Source organism: Olea europaea, unplaced genomic scaffold, assembly GCF_002742605.1.
Source record: "Olea europaea var. sylvestris unplaced genomic scaffold, O_europaea_v1 scaffold670, whole genome shotgun sequence".
Lineage (NCBI taxonomy): Eukaryota > Viridiplantae > Streptophyta > Magnoliopsida > Lamiales > Oleaceae > Olea > Olea europaea.
The window spans coordinates 325,715-345,505 of record NW_019265080.1 but is presented as its reverse complement, the minus strand read 5'-3'; the positions used below and the strand labels follow the sequence as shown (position 1 = coordinate 345,505).

Genomic DNA, 19,791 nt, shown 5'->3' with positions numbered 1-19,791 from the left:
AGGTCGGCCTACTGTTGCTTTCCCTTTGTTCTAGTTGTTACTGTTGCTCCTGTTATAATTCCCTTGACGGCTATTATTATAATTTTCTTGAGATTGACGGGTGCCTTGAGGGGCTCCTTCCTTATTCTGAGAGTAATGCTCTCCCCCATTTGGGTTCGAGCTGGGTTTGTAAGGTCTGTTTCTACCTCTAATTGTTTGATTACTCCCCGAAGGTCGATCTTTTCTCGATTCTATTTGATAGTCACTCAAACATTCGACGGCTCCCATGACCGCGCTCAAATCAGTAACCTTCTGTCTCTGAAGTTCCGTACATGTCAACAGTTTCAACCTTTCCATAAAGGTGAAGAGCTTATCATTTTTCGATATATTTCGAATATTCAGCATATGCCCTGAAAAGGTTTTCACATACTCCTTGATGGAGCTTGTATGTTTCAGGTCTCGAAGTGCCCGTCGAGCCTGGGACTCAACATTTTTTTGGGAAAAAACTATGATTTGATTGCTTCCTTGAGGAGATTCCAAGAATCTATTTGGACTCTGTTGGCCTAAATATCAGCATATTTGGTTCACCACCCTAGTTTTGCGTCTCCACCCAGATACATGGTAGTTGTAGTTACCTTTCTTGCTTCGTCTTCAATCGAAGCTGCGAGAAAGTATTGTTTCATGTCAAATAAGAAGATTTCGACTTCTTTTGCATCACGTACCCCTCCGAGGAACACGGTTCAGGAGCTCTGAGTTTGGGAGCATACTCACGCATGGCAGCTTGCCCATTGCCCATCGCACGTTGGAGTACTTGTAATTGAGCTCTCAACGCTTCGATTTCATCCTACAGATCAGGAATAATTGCAACAGCTTCAGTCATTGCTGCGCAAGCCTTTTGGCTTTCATCCAGTTGGTTGTGTAATTCACAAATCTCCGACTTTGCCACCTTGACTTTTTCCTCGAGGCCCTCCACGGCATAGCATAACCTAATATTTATCTTATCAAGCGCATCCACGCGCTGTTTAGTACTCTTCCTTTGAGGATCTCCCACTTCAGTGGTGTGTGATGTAATTGGATCCATAGCTTTCTTATCAAGGGTCGTGAGCTACAACTCTGATACTAGCTTTCATGAGGTGACTTTCTTCTTGGCACAGAAAGGGACATCATGCGGCAATAGTTTGCTCCACTAGACTACTTTCTACTTTTTCTCAGCACGTTGGGACAAAAGAAAATTTGATTACAATTTTGTAGAAAGCTTGTAACAGAGAATTTGAATGCACTGAAAGTAAATTGATCTTTGATTGATGAAAGCTGAAAATTACAATTGATGAAAGCAAAAAATTACAATTGCTGGTGCGAGAGGCGGACACCAGTGAGCTTGAAAGATTTTTGAATGACTAATACCCCCATATAATAATATTTGGAATAAAAGCCTAAGTGATAGAAGTAGAGTTTTAAATGACTAGGAATCATATTAAACGTTTACAAATATCAGAGCTATTCTACATAGGAAATAACTATTACAATGAAAGGAAATTACAATTCAAACTTGAATAAATATTTACAATGTGCGGTCAAAGTTGGGAAAATTGTGGATACGATTGTGTCAAGGGGCTAAGTAAAGTTGCGATCCTTGACACCGGGTTTCGAGTTTCCGCTTGACCCGTTGATATCCATAAGTATGGACATTCGGAGCTAGTGCAAATAGGTGGCGTGTGAGACATAAAAATGTACAGATGCACTCTCGCCCTCAAAAGATGAAACTAGTGGTGGCAAATAAGCCCGTCCACTCGGAGCTTGTTTGTACAAGCCCAGACTCGGGTCAAGCCTCAAAAATGATATTTGGCTTGAGCCTGAGGCTAGTCCGCGAGCCGCATGAGCTCAAATATGGCCCGACCTGTACGTGGGCTCATGCAACTCGATTTTTAAATTAATTTTGTGACTTGTAAATTAACAATCAATTTTTCGCATATTTGAGTAAAAAATGTAAAATAGATAAGCCTGTGAGTCGGATTGACTCGACCCGACAAAGTTCACGCCAAAACCCGAACCAAGCCCGAGCTCAGTTTAAGCCCAAAAAGCTCAAGCCTTTTTTTATGAGCTGGTACAGAGCCTGAGACTTGGCTCCCAGGCTAGCTTGACATGACTCGTTGCCACCACCAGGCGAAACATTTGCTTTACATTTAGTTGATTTAGTTGCTTTAAAATTTTCTATAAATTTAACAATCAATTGAATAAAACAGAAAGGACTCTATTAACCAATCTTAAATTGGGAACAAAGCTTCGTTTATCATTTTATTGTTTCTTCAGTCTTGTTCCCAAATACTTGAAAAAAATTGATCTTTTTATTGAACAGTGTCCATCCATTCACACAGACGAACGAAAAATCATAAGAGTCTATTTACCCAATCAATAGTCCAAACAAGTTATATATATCACTCATACTATTAGTAAGATAGATTAGACAATGCTTAATAGTATTAGAACCAAAAGTTTACAAAATGCTATTCGTTTCAATCTAATACACTGTACATACAATATCATCCGCCAAAAGCACGAACATGGAATTCAAATTTCAGACAATTGCTTAAGGTTCATGGGATGAACTTCAGCGTTGAAGTTGGAAGCATAAGCTACGTTTGCAATAACAAGATTTACAGCTTCCGTAGGATGTAATCCATTAAAAAAAAAAAAAGCATGGTTGCTTCTGTTAGTGCAAATGGATCCTCCTCTTTTGCACAGAATTCCAGCTCCACCTTCATTTATTGCAGCCACTTCACAACAAGAGGTTCTTGTAGTGTTAAACCCTGTATTGGAAAACTATTGTAATCAATAAATTTGAAGGATGATAACATTGATTTGCTTTAGCACCCCTCAACTCACCCAGAAAAAGAAAAAAATCGATACTACTTTAGCTATCATTAAAATAAAAAATTATAGTATATAGAATGTTTGGGTACTTTCATAAAGTAGCTTTGAAGTTAATTTTAATTAAGCATAGACAAATGTGGTAATTTCCCAGGCACCTTGATCTCAATCCATAGGGAAAAAATAACTAAGAAGATGCAAAAGACGTACCTTTAAAGGCAGGATCTCTTATGATATCCCTAATAACTTTGTATTGACAAAAACAAGACCTGAATCAGGCATTTATTCTCTTACAGCAACTACCAACGTCTTCAAGTGCACGTTGAAAATATGTACGGCTCGATTTAAACTTTGTGCACAGCACAGCCATCGAGAGCCGGAAAACCTAGCCCTGGCCATTGGAGTGCAGCCATTGGGATTGATTGACATGAGAGCAAACTTTCGAGCACCCAAATTATACAACCTCTGCATTGACATTAAATTTCATTAAACTTACATATGGCTTGTTAGATCATGCGTAAAATCTGCGGTGCAAGTCAGATTTTGGGATTATGCTAGCTGTGTTTTAACATTATACAAACTTACATATGGCTGGTTAAATCATGCATAAAATCTGCGGTGCAAGTCAGATTTTGAGATTATTCTAGCTAGTTTATTTATCATATCCCGTCGCATGTGAGCGTATGTCAACCAACATGTTAAAACTCTTCTGGCAAACAAGCTTTATTCTTAGGATCGTGCTACACTTACAAACTTTTTTTACAAAATTTTTTACTCACTACTTACAATAAGAGGTGGAGATTACAAGCCGACATTTTTTAAATTCACGTGGAGGCCGCTTGTTTGTGAGAATAAGTTATGTGTGCAAGTTGGACATGTCATTCTATTTCAGGACGTGGAATAGAGTTAGGCCTTGATAAGAGTTGATTCCCACAATACAATGAAGCTTAGTCCCTCAAAGTGTACTTAGGGGTTGTTTAACAAAATTTTTGATGAAAGTTTTAGCAATGTTTATTAAAAGTTGATAAAATATGTGATTGAAGAATTGATAAAAATTGTGAATTTCATAAAATGTGGGATTAAAATTGATGTTTTGTATTGAAGGACTTGTTTAGTAGTGATTATAAGGATTGATTTTTTGACCGTTAAAGAGAAAAGTGAGTCTCACCTGTAAGTGAGAAAATAAAAAATGACGACTGAAATAGTGAAATAATGATCAAAAAATTAATTTTTTAAAATGAAAAATTGCTATCAAATGGAGGTTTAATGGCATCTTGCATTGTCACTCCGACCAAACGAAGTTCAAGAATGACCTAGAAGTTTTCCTTGACTGTGGGAGCACAAAAATAATAAATTCTGCAAAAAATTATTGCTCCGTTTGGCCTACATTACATCACATCAAATTAAATCGAAATTTTTTCTCTTTTACAATCATTCATTAAAAAAAAAAAAAAAACACTATTCTCCCATTATAATCAAAATTACTACTACCTCTGCCTATTTTAATTATAAGTTTTGTTTAGTATATTCGTGTTATTACTCATTTTCATTTCCGCCCCCTTTCCCCTAGTAATTCTTCAAGATTGTTGGCAGCACATTTGACAAAATCATATCCAAAATTACAAACCTGCATTTGCCTATTTTAATTATATTTTTTTTTGTCAGTGGTGTTATTCCTCATTTCGCAACAAGATAACATGATCATCTTTCAAGACTTTGTTCTTGTGTCTCTTTAGTTTTATCTATTCATACAGGTAGAAAGAATCAAAGACACCGGTTTAAGATTAAATTTTTAATAAATGTAAATGGAATGTAACTGGGCCCCATATGACTCATTAAAAAGAATTCAAAAAGTACCTCGAGTTGGTGAATCAATGTAGTAGTCAACTTTGCAGTGAATTCTTCAAGACTGACATTGCTGTTAACCAAGCCCATAAAATAATGGAGTGAATTCCCTCTGCTTCCCACCACAAACAAGAATTTAGGCAGTGATTCTCTGCTTTTACTCCTCAGCTGCATCTCCAAATCTGGCAAAGTCACAGCCTCAAATTTCTGATTTGTGCATTTAAACTCATTAGCAATGCAATTTTGCTTATTAAGTTATGAAGTTCAAATCAAGGGACTGAGGTGTATGGCACCTCAACGTGTGTTTAAGAAATTGTCAAAATAAATAAGTTAATAAAAAACTCATAAGCTTGTTAGTGTTGACTTCAATAGTAAAAAAATATTGTACCATCGGTTTTCAACTTATTACTCAAGCTAGCAATTTGGTAGCCAACCTGAGGGAGAGAGTAAGTGGGTGCTCGACCTGTAATTGAAGAGTAGATTGTCATGTGCACATTTCCAATTTTGAAGTTAAGTTACATGCCTCAACTTGAATTCTTGTCTAGAAATTTGAAGTTGAGCATGTTTCATTAAATCCCTGTTTGAGCTCCATTTTTTTGGGGGAAGAATGCATTTGTAGTGTGAGATGATGATTTAATAGAAGTTCGAAAGATTTTCAAATTGATTTTGCAACTATATATTGAAGACTATCTTTCTCTTTCTTAAATAATTTGGTCGTCAATCTATGCCCCTGTTTGAGCCCAATTCATATAAAAATTCATTTTTTCAAAATTCATTTTTAATCACATATTATTCAATAACATAATATTAGACGCAAACTTAAAACTTTTCTTTAATTTTTAACTACACATTCGCTATTAACCTACTATTTAAAATGCATTCTTTCCCCAAAAATAAGGCTCAAACAAGGACTATATATATACTTGTATCATACGTACTCGACAACGGAAAATATCTATATCTATCAATCGTTACATGTCTTAACTTGTTTAACATTTTGAAGAACTAGTTTGATTTCCTACATAAATGCGTGCCTAAAAATTTGAGGTGGGATATATTTCCATAAAGGTTAAATGAACACTTAGATCCTGTTTGATTAACAAAAAATCATAATTTAATGAAATATGTGATTGAAAAATTGGTAAAAATTATAAATCATACGAAATGTAGGATTAAAAATTAGTTTGAAGAAAAATAATTTTAAAAAATTTGGTCAAACATGATCTTAATGTAATTTGAAATATTTATGATATTATGATTGTTTAATTATAATTAAAGTTGGTGAATACCTTGCTCTTTTTAAAAGCTAAAAACAATTTCCACTCGAAGGTTGGAGACCTAAAATACTTTTCCCATAATTAATATTGTTTGAAATTGATCATCTGCCTATTATGACTCAAAGGCAACATGCAAATGATCATGCTACTTGCTGCATGTTTGATTGAGCTTAAAAATAACTTAAAAAGCAAATTTCAAGGCACAAATTTATCATTACCGAATATAAAACGATGTCTGTTCGTACATGTTTGATAAGTACTTTCTTTAGTTCTTTAATAAAGAGTGCTGTCTAATACTAATTATCAAATATTTGCATGAACAAAGGAAAAAGAACCCAAAAAATAATAAAATAAAATAAAATCTTACAGCAATTGCCCCACTATCATCCAGAATTCCAGAGCCCTCAGAGGCAAAAGTTACGCCATAAACAATTTTTTTGCCCTTAGTTGATGGATCAGTGAATGGGGGAATATATGTTGGAATCCCCCAATGCTCCCCAAGAAGGTCAATAACATTTTTACCATTGGTAAATCTTCCAGAAGGACCAAACGGGAAATCTATTCCGTAGGGAAGATAATCAACCTTGGCTATGGTAATTTTTATGAAATTATTGTTGCCGTTACGTGTTGTCATACTTGGCCAATTTACGTGAGCCTATGGCCCACTCAATCTGAATCACGTGGCGCTCTACTCGAGGTGGTTTGTATATCCGAGGCCCTTCATGCCGAGGCCTGTGAAGATAGCCGGGGCAGAAGCCTCGAATCCGAAGCTGAAGCAGAAGCCCCTGAACCATGAAGGAACGTCTTCCATGATCACTTCTCCCAAGAGATCTTCTACATAAAGATCTTGTTAAAATGATTGATGGAACGTTTGTCATAAGTATACATGTCAAGTCTTATCATTAGCATGGGGGGTTCTGTATAAGCAATAAATGCGTAGCAAGCTAGCAAGTCAAGAATGGTGCCTAGGATTGGATATTTGAATTAAAGAGATGAGGCCACGTGCCACCTCATCTAAGAGCTGCCATTTCACATGTAACACTATAAATACTTCCCTTGTATAACATTGAAGGACTAATGCAAGAATCAAGACAAGAAACCACACTTTACTATCTCTTTTTCATATTATCTTACAACACTATACGAGTTCATACATATTTACATTCACATTTATGAGCACCGACTGGTAATTATTGTACAATCGGATTACGAACATCCCGCTGAATTCCGAACGTTCTCGTCCCGCGTCGTTGAGCTATTCCCACGCCCCTGATTCTTTGGTTTTAGACCGTCCACGTGTCTTAGTGTGTAGGACCTTCGCTCACGTATGCGCTGATGGGTCCGGCATATGTTGGCAACACTTTTTGGGGTCAACAGATTGATACCGTCTGTAGGAAACCATACCATAACCATGAACAACATTGTAGTGAAAGATTATTAAAAAGCATTTGGGCATCCCCCTTGAAAAAGGATTTGTTCTTGAAAAAGAACAAGAGGAAGCCCCACAACTTAGCAAAATCTGAAAAGTCAGACAAAAAGAAAATGAGTTCAAACGAAGACACACCTCCCAGAAGGGTAAGAGAAAATGCAAATGTGCCTCTTCCACCCGCTGCCCCAGTAGCTCGGCAAAGACTCCACCACCATCAAAGAAGAGATGGAATGCGAGCGACGGCACGGCTGTCAAGAGAAATAGCTGCCATGACGGCCAACATGAGGGATATTGCTAGCCAAAACTTGGCTATGAGGGAGCTCATGGCCCAAATGCAGGGCCAAGGAGGCTTCCCCATTCCTCCATACACCCCTCAAGGGCACTACCAGCAAGAAGATGAAATTCAAAGTCATAGAGCTGCCTCGTCGGACTATAGCCGAGGTGGAAGCCCATTTGAAAGGGAAGTTGAAGTTGATGTTTCCTCCAACTACGCTTTCGGTCGACCCACCGAGGTCCCATTGAACCATGACACTTCCCACCTCCGTATGAACAGGAGTCAAGACATAGGAGGACAGGTAGTGTATTTGACAGAATTAGGCCCGCTGAACCAAGGTTTAGGCAACAGCAGATTCACCAGCTTTAGACAAGGCAACCTCCTCCACCTCCAATGCCCCAACAATCGGAATAAAGGCATGAAACTGCCCCCCGTGTTGCACCACCTAGAAATAGGCGTCAAAGGAGGGAGGAAGTGGCTAGGAACCGTCCCGGAACCTCTCACCAACAACCATGGCAAGAGGCCGAGGAATATGATTCAAATGAACAGCAAAGGTCCTGTAACTTGGACGACAACGATGAGAATTTGCCATTCTCGAGGGAACTAAGGAGTGCCCAGGTTTCAAACCACTATGTAATGCCAAAGATACCTAAGTATGACAGAAGAAGCGACCCAGAGAAGCACTTGAATACTTATAAAACTCAAATGAGCCTAAGGAGCGCCACCCCAGCTGTGAAGTGTAGAGCTTTCCATTTGACACTGAGTGGAGCGACTGAAATTTGGTATAGCAGGTTACCACCTGGGAGCATAAGAAGCTGGCCCGAGTTTAAGACAACATTCTTGAAGAGGTTCGCAGTAAGCAAAGAGGGAGAGGCCTCCATCCAACGTCTCCAAGACATGAGACAAGCACATGGGGAGTCCCTAAAGAGCTTCCTATCATGCTTCACCGATGAGATGACGTATTGTGTGTAAGTCACCGACCGTGAGGTACTATCCGCATTAAGAGGAGGTTTGAACATGAATACCCTATTCTGGAGGGACGTGCAAAATCAAGATCCCACCACCTATAATGCCCTACTCGAGATGATGAGGCGGGAAATCATCAATGAAGAACTGATTGAGTATAGGAATAGGGCAAGTAGAGGCCTCCCACCTCCTCAAAGGCAGCGTGCTAGAGGGCCGACCTCCCACCTGATAGACTACCAAATGAACCAGGCTGGAAATGAGAGTTCTGGCCAAGCACTTGCCACCACCACTTTGAACGTGGTTCCTATCTTGGTGTATGAGGATATCAACCCAATTACTGACACCCAGCAGACGGAAATCCCACAAGGATCCCGTAGGGGGAGAGGTTGAGGTCGGGGTTCGGGACCTAGAAATAAGTCAAATCAGAACCTATTGGGATACTGTGTACACCACCGGTCCTATGGACACGACACAGCAGATTGCCGAGACTATGCGCACCGCTCCCGACTGGAACCCCCTAGGGATAGAAATGAATTGCCCCAGACGAATAGGCCCCCACCCAGGCACGACAACCGACGTGGGCGTGAGCGTGAGGAGGCTGCTCCCCGTCAAAGGGATGTTTCCCCACGACGGAGGGAGCGTGAAACGGAGAGGCCTAGGGTAAGACGCAGGCACCGAAGAAATCGACAAGCCTAGGATGAGGCCCCTATCCATGAGATAGACACCATATTTGGGGGCCCATATGTCGGCGGTGAGACATGAAATGCCAAAAGGAATTTCGCCCAGGAAGCTCAACACCCCCCTTTGACAAGCTACATTGTGGACTGCAGCTCCCGGAGGAACCAAGTTCCACCCATTGTCTTCATCCAGGAAGACGCCGAAGAAGTTCACTACTCCCATTGCGATGCACTTGTTGTGAGAGCCATCATGGCCCGAAAAGGGCTCAAGCGAATGTTAGTTGACAACGATAGCCCTGTCAACATTCTATTCGGATCCGCCTTTGACAAGATGATATTGGATCATCAGTTGACACCCACCACAACTCCTTTGTACGGATTCACCGGAGATAGCATCACTCCAAGGGGAAAGATAACACTTGTAGTGGAGATGGGAGAGTCTTCCTAAACTACAATGAACTTCATAGAGTTCTTCATTGTCGACAATCGATCGACTTACCATGGAGTATTAGATAGGCCAGCCCTAAAGGAATTGGGAGCAGTCATCTCCATCCACCACCTATGCATGAAATTCCCGACGAAAAATGGGGTAGCAACGGTGAGAAGTGACCAAAGAGGGTCGAGAGAGTGTTATCTAAGCTCTATAAAAAAGGTAGAGCCCTGGGACGTCCATGTAATCATAGCCGATATAGTCATGGATGACGTCCCAGGTGATGCTCTCACTGAACCAGAAGATATTGATATGATAGATGCACCACCCAATTCGGAGGTCTTGGTCATTGATGAGATCGATCCCCGTATAATTGAACACGAACCTCAAGCATCCCCAGTTGAGGAACTTGAGAACTTCTTGGTAGACCCCCGAGACCCATCCAAGATGCTGAGAGTAGGCAAGGGCTTATCCAACATTCTGAAGGAAAAAATTAAAGATTTCCTAAGTAAGAACCTTGATGTCTTTGCTTGGAAGCATGAGAACAAGGTAGGCATAGACCCCAAGGTCAGTTGCCACCACCTGAAGGTCGATCCAAAGGTTGCCACACACAGACAAAAAATGAGAGCCCTCAATCCTGAAAGGTACGAGGCTTTGAAGGAAGTGGTCCAGAAGCTCATCCAAAATGGCTTTATCAGGGAGGCTACTTATTCGAGGTGGGTCTCCAACCCGATTTTAGTAAAGAAACACAATGGCAAGTGGAGGGTGTGCATCGACTTCACCAACCTCAACAGAGCTTGCCCAAAAGACAGCTTTCCTCTTCCAAGAATTGATCAACTAGTAGACTTCACGGCTGGGCACGAGTTGTTGAGCTTTATGGATGCATACTCCGGCTACAACCAAATACCTATGCTCCCGGCCGATGAGGAGAACACCTCTTTCATTACAGACCGAGGCCTTTATTTTTATAGGATGATGCCCTTCAGGTTGTAAAATGCCGGAGCGACTTACCAAAGGCTCGTCAACAAAATGTTTATGGACCTCATCGGCAAGACAATGGAAGTATACGTGGACGACATGTTGGTGAAAAGTTTGGAGGCTAAGGATCACATAACGTACCTCAATAGCACTTTCCAAATCTTGAAAAGATATAAGATGAGGCTTAACCCCCTCAAGTGCGCCTTTGGAATGGCCTCTGGCAAATTCTTAGGATATATAGTCAATCAACGTGGAATTGAAGCCAACCCTGAGAAGATTGAGCCCTACACAAGATGAGGTCCCCCCAAAAGCCAAAGGAGATGCAAAGTTTGACAGGGCGAGTGGCCTCACTTAGCCGTTTCATCTCCAAAGCTACAGACAAATGTCTCCCATTTTTTAAGTTGCTAAAAGTTGGGAAGAAGTTCCAATGGAACGAGAAATGTAAAGAGGCCTTCCAAGGCCTGAAAAGGCACCTGGGGCAGGCCCCTTTTCTCTCCAAACCGAAGCTCGGAGAGATCCTACAACTATATCTGGCCGTCTCAAATGAGGCCATCAGTTTGGTTCTGACTCAAGAAGAGGGAACGGCCTAACTTCCAGTCTACTATACAAGTAAAGCACTCCTATCGCCGGAAACCCGTTACCCCGATATGGAGAAGCTCGCTTTGGCCTTGATCACGGTCTCTAGAAAATTAAGACCCTACTTCCAAGCTCACACCATCCACGTGCTGACAAACTTTCCCTTAAGGCAAGTGCTCTAAAAGCCTGATACCTCAGGAAGATTATTGAAGTGGGCAGTGGAGCTAAGTGATTTTGACCTCGTGTTCAAGGCTAGGATAGCCATCAAGGGTTAGGCCTTGGCTGACTTTGTGGCAGAATTCACCAACTTACCTGAGGTAGATAAATTATAGAACCCGTCGAGCCCCCTACGTGGAACTTATTCATTGATGGGTCGGCTGGGGACGCTGGCTCAAGTGCTGGAGTTGTCCTCATCAGCCCTGAAGGTCACAAGCTAAACTCGGTGGTGAGGTTCGGGTTCAAGGCCACCAACAATATAGCAGAATACGAGGCACTACTTGCAGGCCTTAAGTTGGCCAAGGAAATGCAAGTGAAGAGGCTCCTCATCAGCAGTGATTCCCAGCTGGTTGTTAGCCAAGTAAATGCTAACTTCTCAGTCAAGAACAAAACGATGGCCTCCTACTTGAAAATTGTGATGAACCTCATCCCATCCTTTGAAAAGTTTGAACTAACCCAGATCTCTCGCATGGAAAATTCTCATGCGGATGCACTCTCCAAGCTCGTTAGTAGTAAGGATTCAGAACTACTCACAATAGTACCTATAGAGCACCTCCTCCTGCCATCCACCGAGGCCCCCAATGTAATGTGGGTCACTGGAACTCCTACCTGGATGCAGCCAATCGTAGCATATCTCAAAGACCAGATACTTTCCACTAACAAGCATGAGGCCTACAAGCTAAGGAGAAGATCGGCTCACTCCCCCTTCGTTGATGATGTTCTCTATAAAAGGAGCTTCTCCTCCCCACTCTTACAATGTGTTGGGGGAGAAGATGCTACTTATATATTAAGAGAAGTCCATGAAGGCATGTGCGGCAATCATTCCAGAGGTCTATCTTTGGCACAAAAGATATTGAGGTAAGGATATTACTGGCCTACCCTGAAAAGGGATGCCCTCAAGTTTGTACAAAAGTGTGACAAATGTCAACGATTCTTTTCGGTACAAAGGAAATCGTCGCAAGATTTGACCGTGGTTTCCAGCCCTTAGCCTTTCTCGAAATGGGGTCATAGGCCCTCTACCTAAAGGCAGAGGAGGTGCAAGTTTTGCAATTGTGGCCATTGATTATTTTACGAAATAAGTTGAGGCTGAGCCACTGACAAAAATTACAGAAGCCAATACTTCCAAGTTCTTATGGAAGAATATTATATGTCGGTTCGGGATTCCCTACTCAATTGTCTCTGACAATGGTAGACAATTTGACAATAAGAAGGTCAGAACACTATGCGAAGAACTCGGCATCAAGAAGCATTTCTCCACGCCTCACCACCTACAAGCAAATGGCCAAGTGGAGGCTGTCAACAAAACAATCAAACACGTCCTGAAAAGGAAGCTCGATGTGTCAAAAGGGGCCTAGGTGGACGAGCTACCACAAGTTCTTTAGGCAATCCAAACCACCACGAGGACATCCACCGGGGAAACACCTTTCCTCTTGGCATATGGTACTGAGGCAATGAGCCTCGTTGAGGTCGGACTTCGTCTCCAACACGCCTGCATTTTAGTGAAATAATGAACGATGAGCTTCGGAGGTGTGACCTCGACTTCATCGAAGAGAGAAGAGATACTTCCCAGTTGAAGCTCGCCACATACCAAAGAAAGATAACGAAGTACTTCAACTCAAAGGTAAAGAAGAGATCATTCCGAGTCAACGATTTGGTCCTTAGGAGAGTCTTCCTCTCCTCAAAGGAACCTAGTTCTGGTTCCTTGGGTCCGAACTGGGAAGGGCCATATAAAATCAGAGAAGAAATTCGACTTGGGACTTACTGGATTGAAGATATGGACGGCAAGGCCCAACCCCGCCCATGGAACATCGAACACCTTGGAATCTATTACCAATGAATGTACTACCTCGCTGGACGATCTTTCCCAGCTCTTGTAACATTTCTAAGGTTCAATAAAATTCTATGATTAAATTAACGGATCGCATTATTTCCTCACCTCGGAGGAGAGGCAACCGTCCCATCTATGAGCCACCTCGTTTGAACTGTGAGGGGCATGCACGTGCCTCCCTTTGGCGAGGCTGAACATCAAGGGAAAAAACCTCAACATGGCTGCACCATCCACCATATTGGGAAGCGTCGTCACCTCGGAGTAGAGGCCGGGGTCCCATCTCTGGGCCACCTCGTTTGAACTCCAAGGTGCATGCACATGCTTCCCTTTGACGAGGCTGAACTCCAAGGAGAGAAGCCTCAACATGGTTGCACCATCCACCATGTTGGAAAGCATCGTCACCTCGGAGGAGAGGCCGCGATCCCATCTCTGGGCCACCTCGTTTGAACTCCGAGGCCCATGCACATGCCTCCCTTTGGCAAGGTTGAACGCCAAGGGGAGAAGTCTCAACATGGTTGCACCATCCACCATGTTGGAAGTGTCGTCACCTCGGAGTAGAGGCCAGGGTCCTATATCTGGTCCACCTCACTTCAATTTCGAGGCTCATACACTTCAATTCCCAATTCACCTGCAATAAAATTCCCAGTTCGGTTGCAATGATTCATTCTTAAGATCTCTTTAGGTTACATTTATTAAGCTTAAGTACAATTCATTTGCTTAAGTCCAATGGTCATAACTTAGCTAGTTATTTAGTCCTTCAGTCAATGTTACGTTCAATTACTTAGCGAGGCCAACACGCCAGAGAAAGAAACAACATTAACCGAAAAAGTTATTATATTGATTTTCAATTGAGGTTACAAAAGGAAGGCCTGAGGCGAGTACATTATGAATAACTAAAAAGAAAACTACCCTAAGCTTGAGAAGGTAATGGAGGTGCTTTAGCAGCTGAGACTTCTGCAGCTTGAGCATCAGAGTTTGCTTCTTCTACCTTTGCTACTTCATCTTCCACCGCTTCACCAGCTGGGGTTTGAGGCACCTCGTCCACAAATTCCGACTTGAGTTGCAGCAGGCCTTGATTTGGGTACAATTCCTCAGCCCGTTCCATCACCTCAGCATAAGCAAAGTTCTTCCAGTAAGTGCTGAAACTCTTGTACTCCTCGGTATTGTGAAAGTTGGCAATGTAGCCTCTCACTGCCTCCTCCCTTGCACTTTGGGCTTCCTCTGTAGCATGGGTTGCATCATCGACGTATCACTTAATTTGTCCCTTGATGAATTTGTATGCGTCGTAGGCCCTGCTAGCTCCAGGTTAACCTTCTCCAAGGCTTCGGCTGTCACTTTCTGGTGGTCATTGGAAACCTCCACCTTCTTAGTCAAGGAGGCAACCTCGCACTAGGACTCATGTACCTCCCTCTTCAATGCCTCTATCTGAGCCAAGGCAGACTCCAGCTTGGCCGATTCTTCAAGTTTTTAGGCCCTGGATTCTTCAGCTTCGGCCTTAGCTGCCTTCAGCTCCTCTGCAAGGGAGGCAGCCTTCTTCTCAGAGGACTGGGTCCTTGTTTGAAAATCAATAAGAGCCTCCTTGCACTGCAGTGCGAGGCCAAAGGTCTTAACGCTTTAGCTCACTAGAGCCCTCGTCAAGTCAGTGGCATCACAAGCGAAGGCGTGCGGCTGCCACCGATCTGTCCAAAATTTATAAAAAATTTCAGCAGCGCTTCGGATTTCAAGTGACAGGGCCTCCACTAAAGTTGGGGCTAGAGGCTCCTCCCCGTGGGCAAGGAAGCTCGGAGACTTGCCTTGTACTCGAATAGGTTTCTCCTTGGCAGCCTCCTCCTCAGCCACCTCAGCTTGCCTCCTTGCAGCCTCTTCCCTCGCATCCTCTTCCCTCGCATCATCAGCCTCTGTACGACTGACCATTTCAATCTTATCCGCTTTCGAAGCGGCTTCCAGTAGCTTCGGCGGTCCAACTTCTTTGCCTTAGGACACAGAACTCCCAAATTTGCCAGACGAGCTGGAGATGTGCACCAGCTTCCTTTTCTTTGGCTCCTCAGAGACTTTCTCCTTCCTCCGATGCTCCTTAACCTTTTCCTGCCTCTGGGGGGTCTCCTCTTTGGAAGCCCGCGAGGTGTTGTCCTTGGAGAGACATTTGACTCTACCTCGGACCTCCTTCGCACCACTTGACCCCGACTTTAGGAGCCTCGCCTTCACAGTGGAAGTTGCCCTCCATGCCATTTCAGGAGCTGGGTACTCCTTCCACTTAAACTTATCTGCAGAATGCAGTGTGTCAGTACCAAAACGAAAACACAAAAAATATACAAGTGTGGGAGCTTCATACCCTTGGAGGCCATCAGTTCGAAGTCCAGGAAATAGCGATTTCTGTCGATAAGGTGATCGAAGTGGCGAAGTTTTAGAGGTCTCTTGTAAATATCCTCTATCACTTCAAACTCCTCCTTGCTCAGCTCGAACCTCGTACTGCAATCTGCAAATGAGGCATCAACAGTTAGACAAAAAATTAAAGCTAAAAACAGAATGCAAACTACTAGGGTGGGAGACTCATGAGCTTCGTAGTACTGGGTTGGTACCGTGCAAGACAGGGCTTTGTCTCCCTCCACCGCCTGCCACCTACCCCTCACCCAGAACCACGACTCCTTCCATCCCTTTATGGAAGAAGGCTGCCCCACCACAAAAGGTGCATGGACCCCCCAGGGAGTCAAGTAATACCATCCCTTGGACTCCTTACCTATTATCCTGGGCTAAAATAGGGTCATGAAAACGTGGAGAGGCATGTCCTCCCCAAGCGATACTTCTTTCCACAGGAAGTACGAGTCGACCAACTGGTTCCACCCATTTGGCAGAACTTAGGTCGGCGACAACATAAAATTTCTCAGCACAGCCCTGAAGAAGGGGTGCAGAGGAAGACGCATACCTGCCCTAAATAAATATTCGCTCACAGCCACGCACCCCGGCCTCGGATAACAGGCTCGCTCATGGGCCTCTGGCACTAACACCTCCACATAATGAGATACACAGTACCTCTCCCTTATCTCCCCAACCTCTTCGACGTCATATTCGAAGGGACTCTAGACGCCCCACATTCTACATTGTAATCTACTTTCTCCTTGGTCATAGCAATATGCTCAACCTCGGAGTCCCCCTATAACTAAACCCCCGACCTAACGATGCGACAGTAACCGACTCCCTACCCGAAGTCGACTCCATCTTAGAAAGCAACTAAGAACACAATAAGAGGATTTTTCTGTGAAAAATACCTACTGAAAAACTACGCGAACTGAGTTTGCCAGAAAAGCAGTAAACGGAATTGCCTCAACGCCGGAATATCTAAGCTCTATCAGGAGAAATCAGATTGTAAATGCTGAAAAATTCTTAAAAGGGGAGTTTTCTCGCTTTTTATAAAGGGCCTGGACGAACCCCCACCGTCAGATCGAAGCTCATTCAATCTGATCCCTTCATTTTTAATCAAATCCGAGGCGTAGGATTCAAACGGTTTTTCAAACCTGCGCCTTAGATTTAAGCGTGTCTCCCACGCACCTCAGCCAACGCGTCTGCTTCTAGAAGCTCCAGCTGTTCTAATAATTACGATTTTAATTTGACGACAGCAGGTGCCTTGAAAGTTGCAAGGGTTCAGCCACCTTTCTTCGAAAACATGCGCAAAACATCAAATCATTGGCACAACTAACAAGGAACAATTATTATCAATGAACCTCGGCCTCATCTTCAACGTTCAGTCATCAAGCCTCGTAGGTTCAATTTCCCAACCACCTCGACTTCATCTTCAACATTCAGCCATCAAACCTCGCAGGTTCGGTTATCCAACCACCTCCGCTTCATCTTCAACATTCAGCCATCAAGCCTTGTAGGTTCGGTTTCCCAACCATCTCGGCTTCATTTTCAACATTCAGCCATCAAGCCTCGCAGGTTCGATTTCCTAACCACCTCGGCTTCATCTTTAACAATCAACCATCAAGCCTCGTAAGTTCAGTTTTCCAACCACCTCGACTCATCTCCTTCTACCAGATCTCTCGAGCCTCGTACATTCAGTTCGTGCCACCACCTCGGCTACTACATCATTCACCCGCAACAATACATTTCAAACTCCAACCATGATATAAATATCTATACTTGGACTTGGGGGACTATTATTTATGGTTCAAAAATTCTTTCAATTTTTACCCAACCCACTGGCTTTACTTCATTGAAGTCCACGCATTACATAAATGACTATACTTGAACTTGGGGGACTATTGTTACGTGTTGTCATACTTGGCCAACCTACGTGGGCCTATGGCCCACTCAATCTGAACCACATGGCGCTCTAGTCGAGGGGGTTTGTATATCTGAGGCCCATATGTCGAGGCCTATGAAGATAGCCGAAGCTCTAAAGCGGAAGTACTACATGAGTGGCAGAAGCCCCAAACCCGAAGCTGAAGCAGAAGCCCTCGAACTATGAAGGAACGTTTTCCATGATCACTTCTCCCAAGAGATCTTCTACGTAAAGATCTTTTTAGAATGATTAATGAAACGTTTGTCATAAGTATACATGTCAAGTTTTGTCATTAGCATGGGGATTCTGCATAAGCAATAAATGCACAGCAAGCTAGCAAATCAAGGATGATGCCTAGGATTGGATGTTTGAATTAAAGATATGAGATCACGTGCCACCTCATCTAAGGGCTGACATTTCACATGTAACACTATAAATACTTCCCTTGTATAACATTGAAGGACTAATGCAAGAATCAAGACAAGAAACCACACTTTACTATCTCTTTTTCATATTATCTTATAACACTATACGAGTTCATATATATTTACATTCACATTTATGAGCACCGATTGATAATTATTGTACAATCAAATTACGAACATCCCACCGGATTCCGAACATTCTCGTCCCACGTCGTTGAGCTACTCCCACGCCCCTAATTCTTTCGTTCTAGACCGTCCACGTGTCTTAGCGTGTAGGACCTTCACTCACGTGTACGCGGGTGGGTCCGACATCTGTTGGCAACACTTTTTGGAGTCAACAGTTGCCATTGTCAACTAAAGAACTCCCAAAAACAAACATTCTTTGATTTTAGGTTCATGTTTTTCTCTATTTAAAGTAGAAGAATTACATGGGAGGAAAAGAAGAAGAGAGAGACAAAAGAATGGAAGATTTTGGGGTCTTGTTTGAGACATTGGAGGTGGTGAGATTGTTCGTAGTTTTCTTGTAGAAATTGGATATAAGAGGACTAACTGACAATAATGTGCGTGACATTCCATTTATAGAGAAAAAGTTAGTACAATTATTTTCCTTTTTTTTTCTTTTTTTTTTTTTATTATGATGAGGGAACCCGTAGCCACTACCCTTTGGGTACGCACTGGGTAAATCCTCGGGTTGACGTAATAGCCTGCAAACCACGCTAGTCAGGCAAGCTGCATAAGACAAGCCCTGTGCAACAGATTCGATCGAGAAAGTGTTGGTAGGGAGAATCGAACTCGTGACCAAAGTTCTCCGCGCTCACCTACTTTATCAACTCGACCACCCCATGTAGGGCAAGTATTTCTTTTATGTATAAACAAAGTGGTGGGTGTGTGGGTTTAAAGATTTTCTTTTTCAAATTTTCAGATAAGAATAAAAATTTTCAAATGCTTCCATTTGGAAAGAATTTATAAACAATTTAACTTATAAGTAGATTGAAATGTGTGGTTGAAAATGTTATTTGACCAATTATATTGATTAATAAATCATTTTTAGATTAGCCAAATGGAAGATTTTTGTCCCCTTCGCCTTCTTACTTAGGATCCTAATAAGGCCTTGAGATGTGGTGAGCAATAGTTGCTCGAGACTCAAGAACTCCTTAATAAATTTAAATAGCGAAGAAGGGGAGAAATCTTAGAGAAGAGATGGTAGCAGTGAAAATGGGTAGCAAGGGAAACAATAAGGTTGGATGGGGTGCAGTGACTAGGTAAATAAACGGTGAAAAAAAAGACTGATGTAGTTACCCATGATTGAGTGTTTTTATGTCGTTTTTTCCAATTTTCAATGAAAATCTGTAAGTGTTGTCTGGAGATGAAATTCTCTCTCTAACACTAGTTATGTAGCATGATTGATCAAACTTCTGATAAAATAAAGAGGCTTATTTACATTTTTTTGATAAAAATATTTTACTTTATTTTCTCCAACTTGGTTTTACCCATATGCAATGATCTCAACAAAAAAGGCATGCTCTGCAGTGGGTAGTTTGGTTTCTTGATAGCCCAATCCATTGTCATAAATTGAGTGACTTTTTGGGGGAAGTCAAAGAGCATTATAATTTATAAATTCATGAGTCGATCTTGATGATGATTCCAATGGACCTAGAAAGCGAAATATATTCGGCTTGCTTACGTGCTTCTTCATCAATTAGATTGAGTGTGTGGTATGATAGCACCTTTCGATCGGGCTGGA

At 42.4% G+C, this 19,791-nt stretch overlaps 1 pseudogene; it reads right to left on the bottom strand.

Moving 5' to 3' along the window:
* Window positions 1-1,187: 1,187 nt before the first annotated feature.
* LOC111390301 lies at window positions 1,188-18,426 on the bottom strand (annotated as a pseudogene).
* Window positions 18,427-19,791: the final 1,365 nt, after the last annotated feature.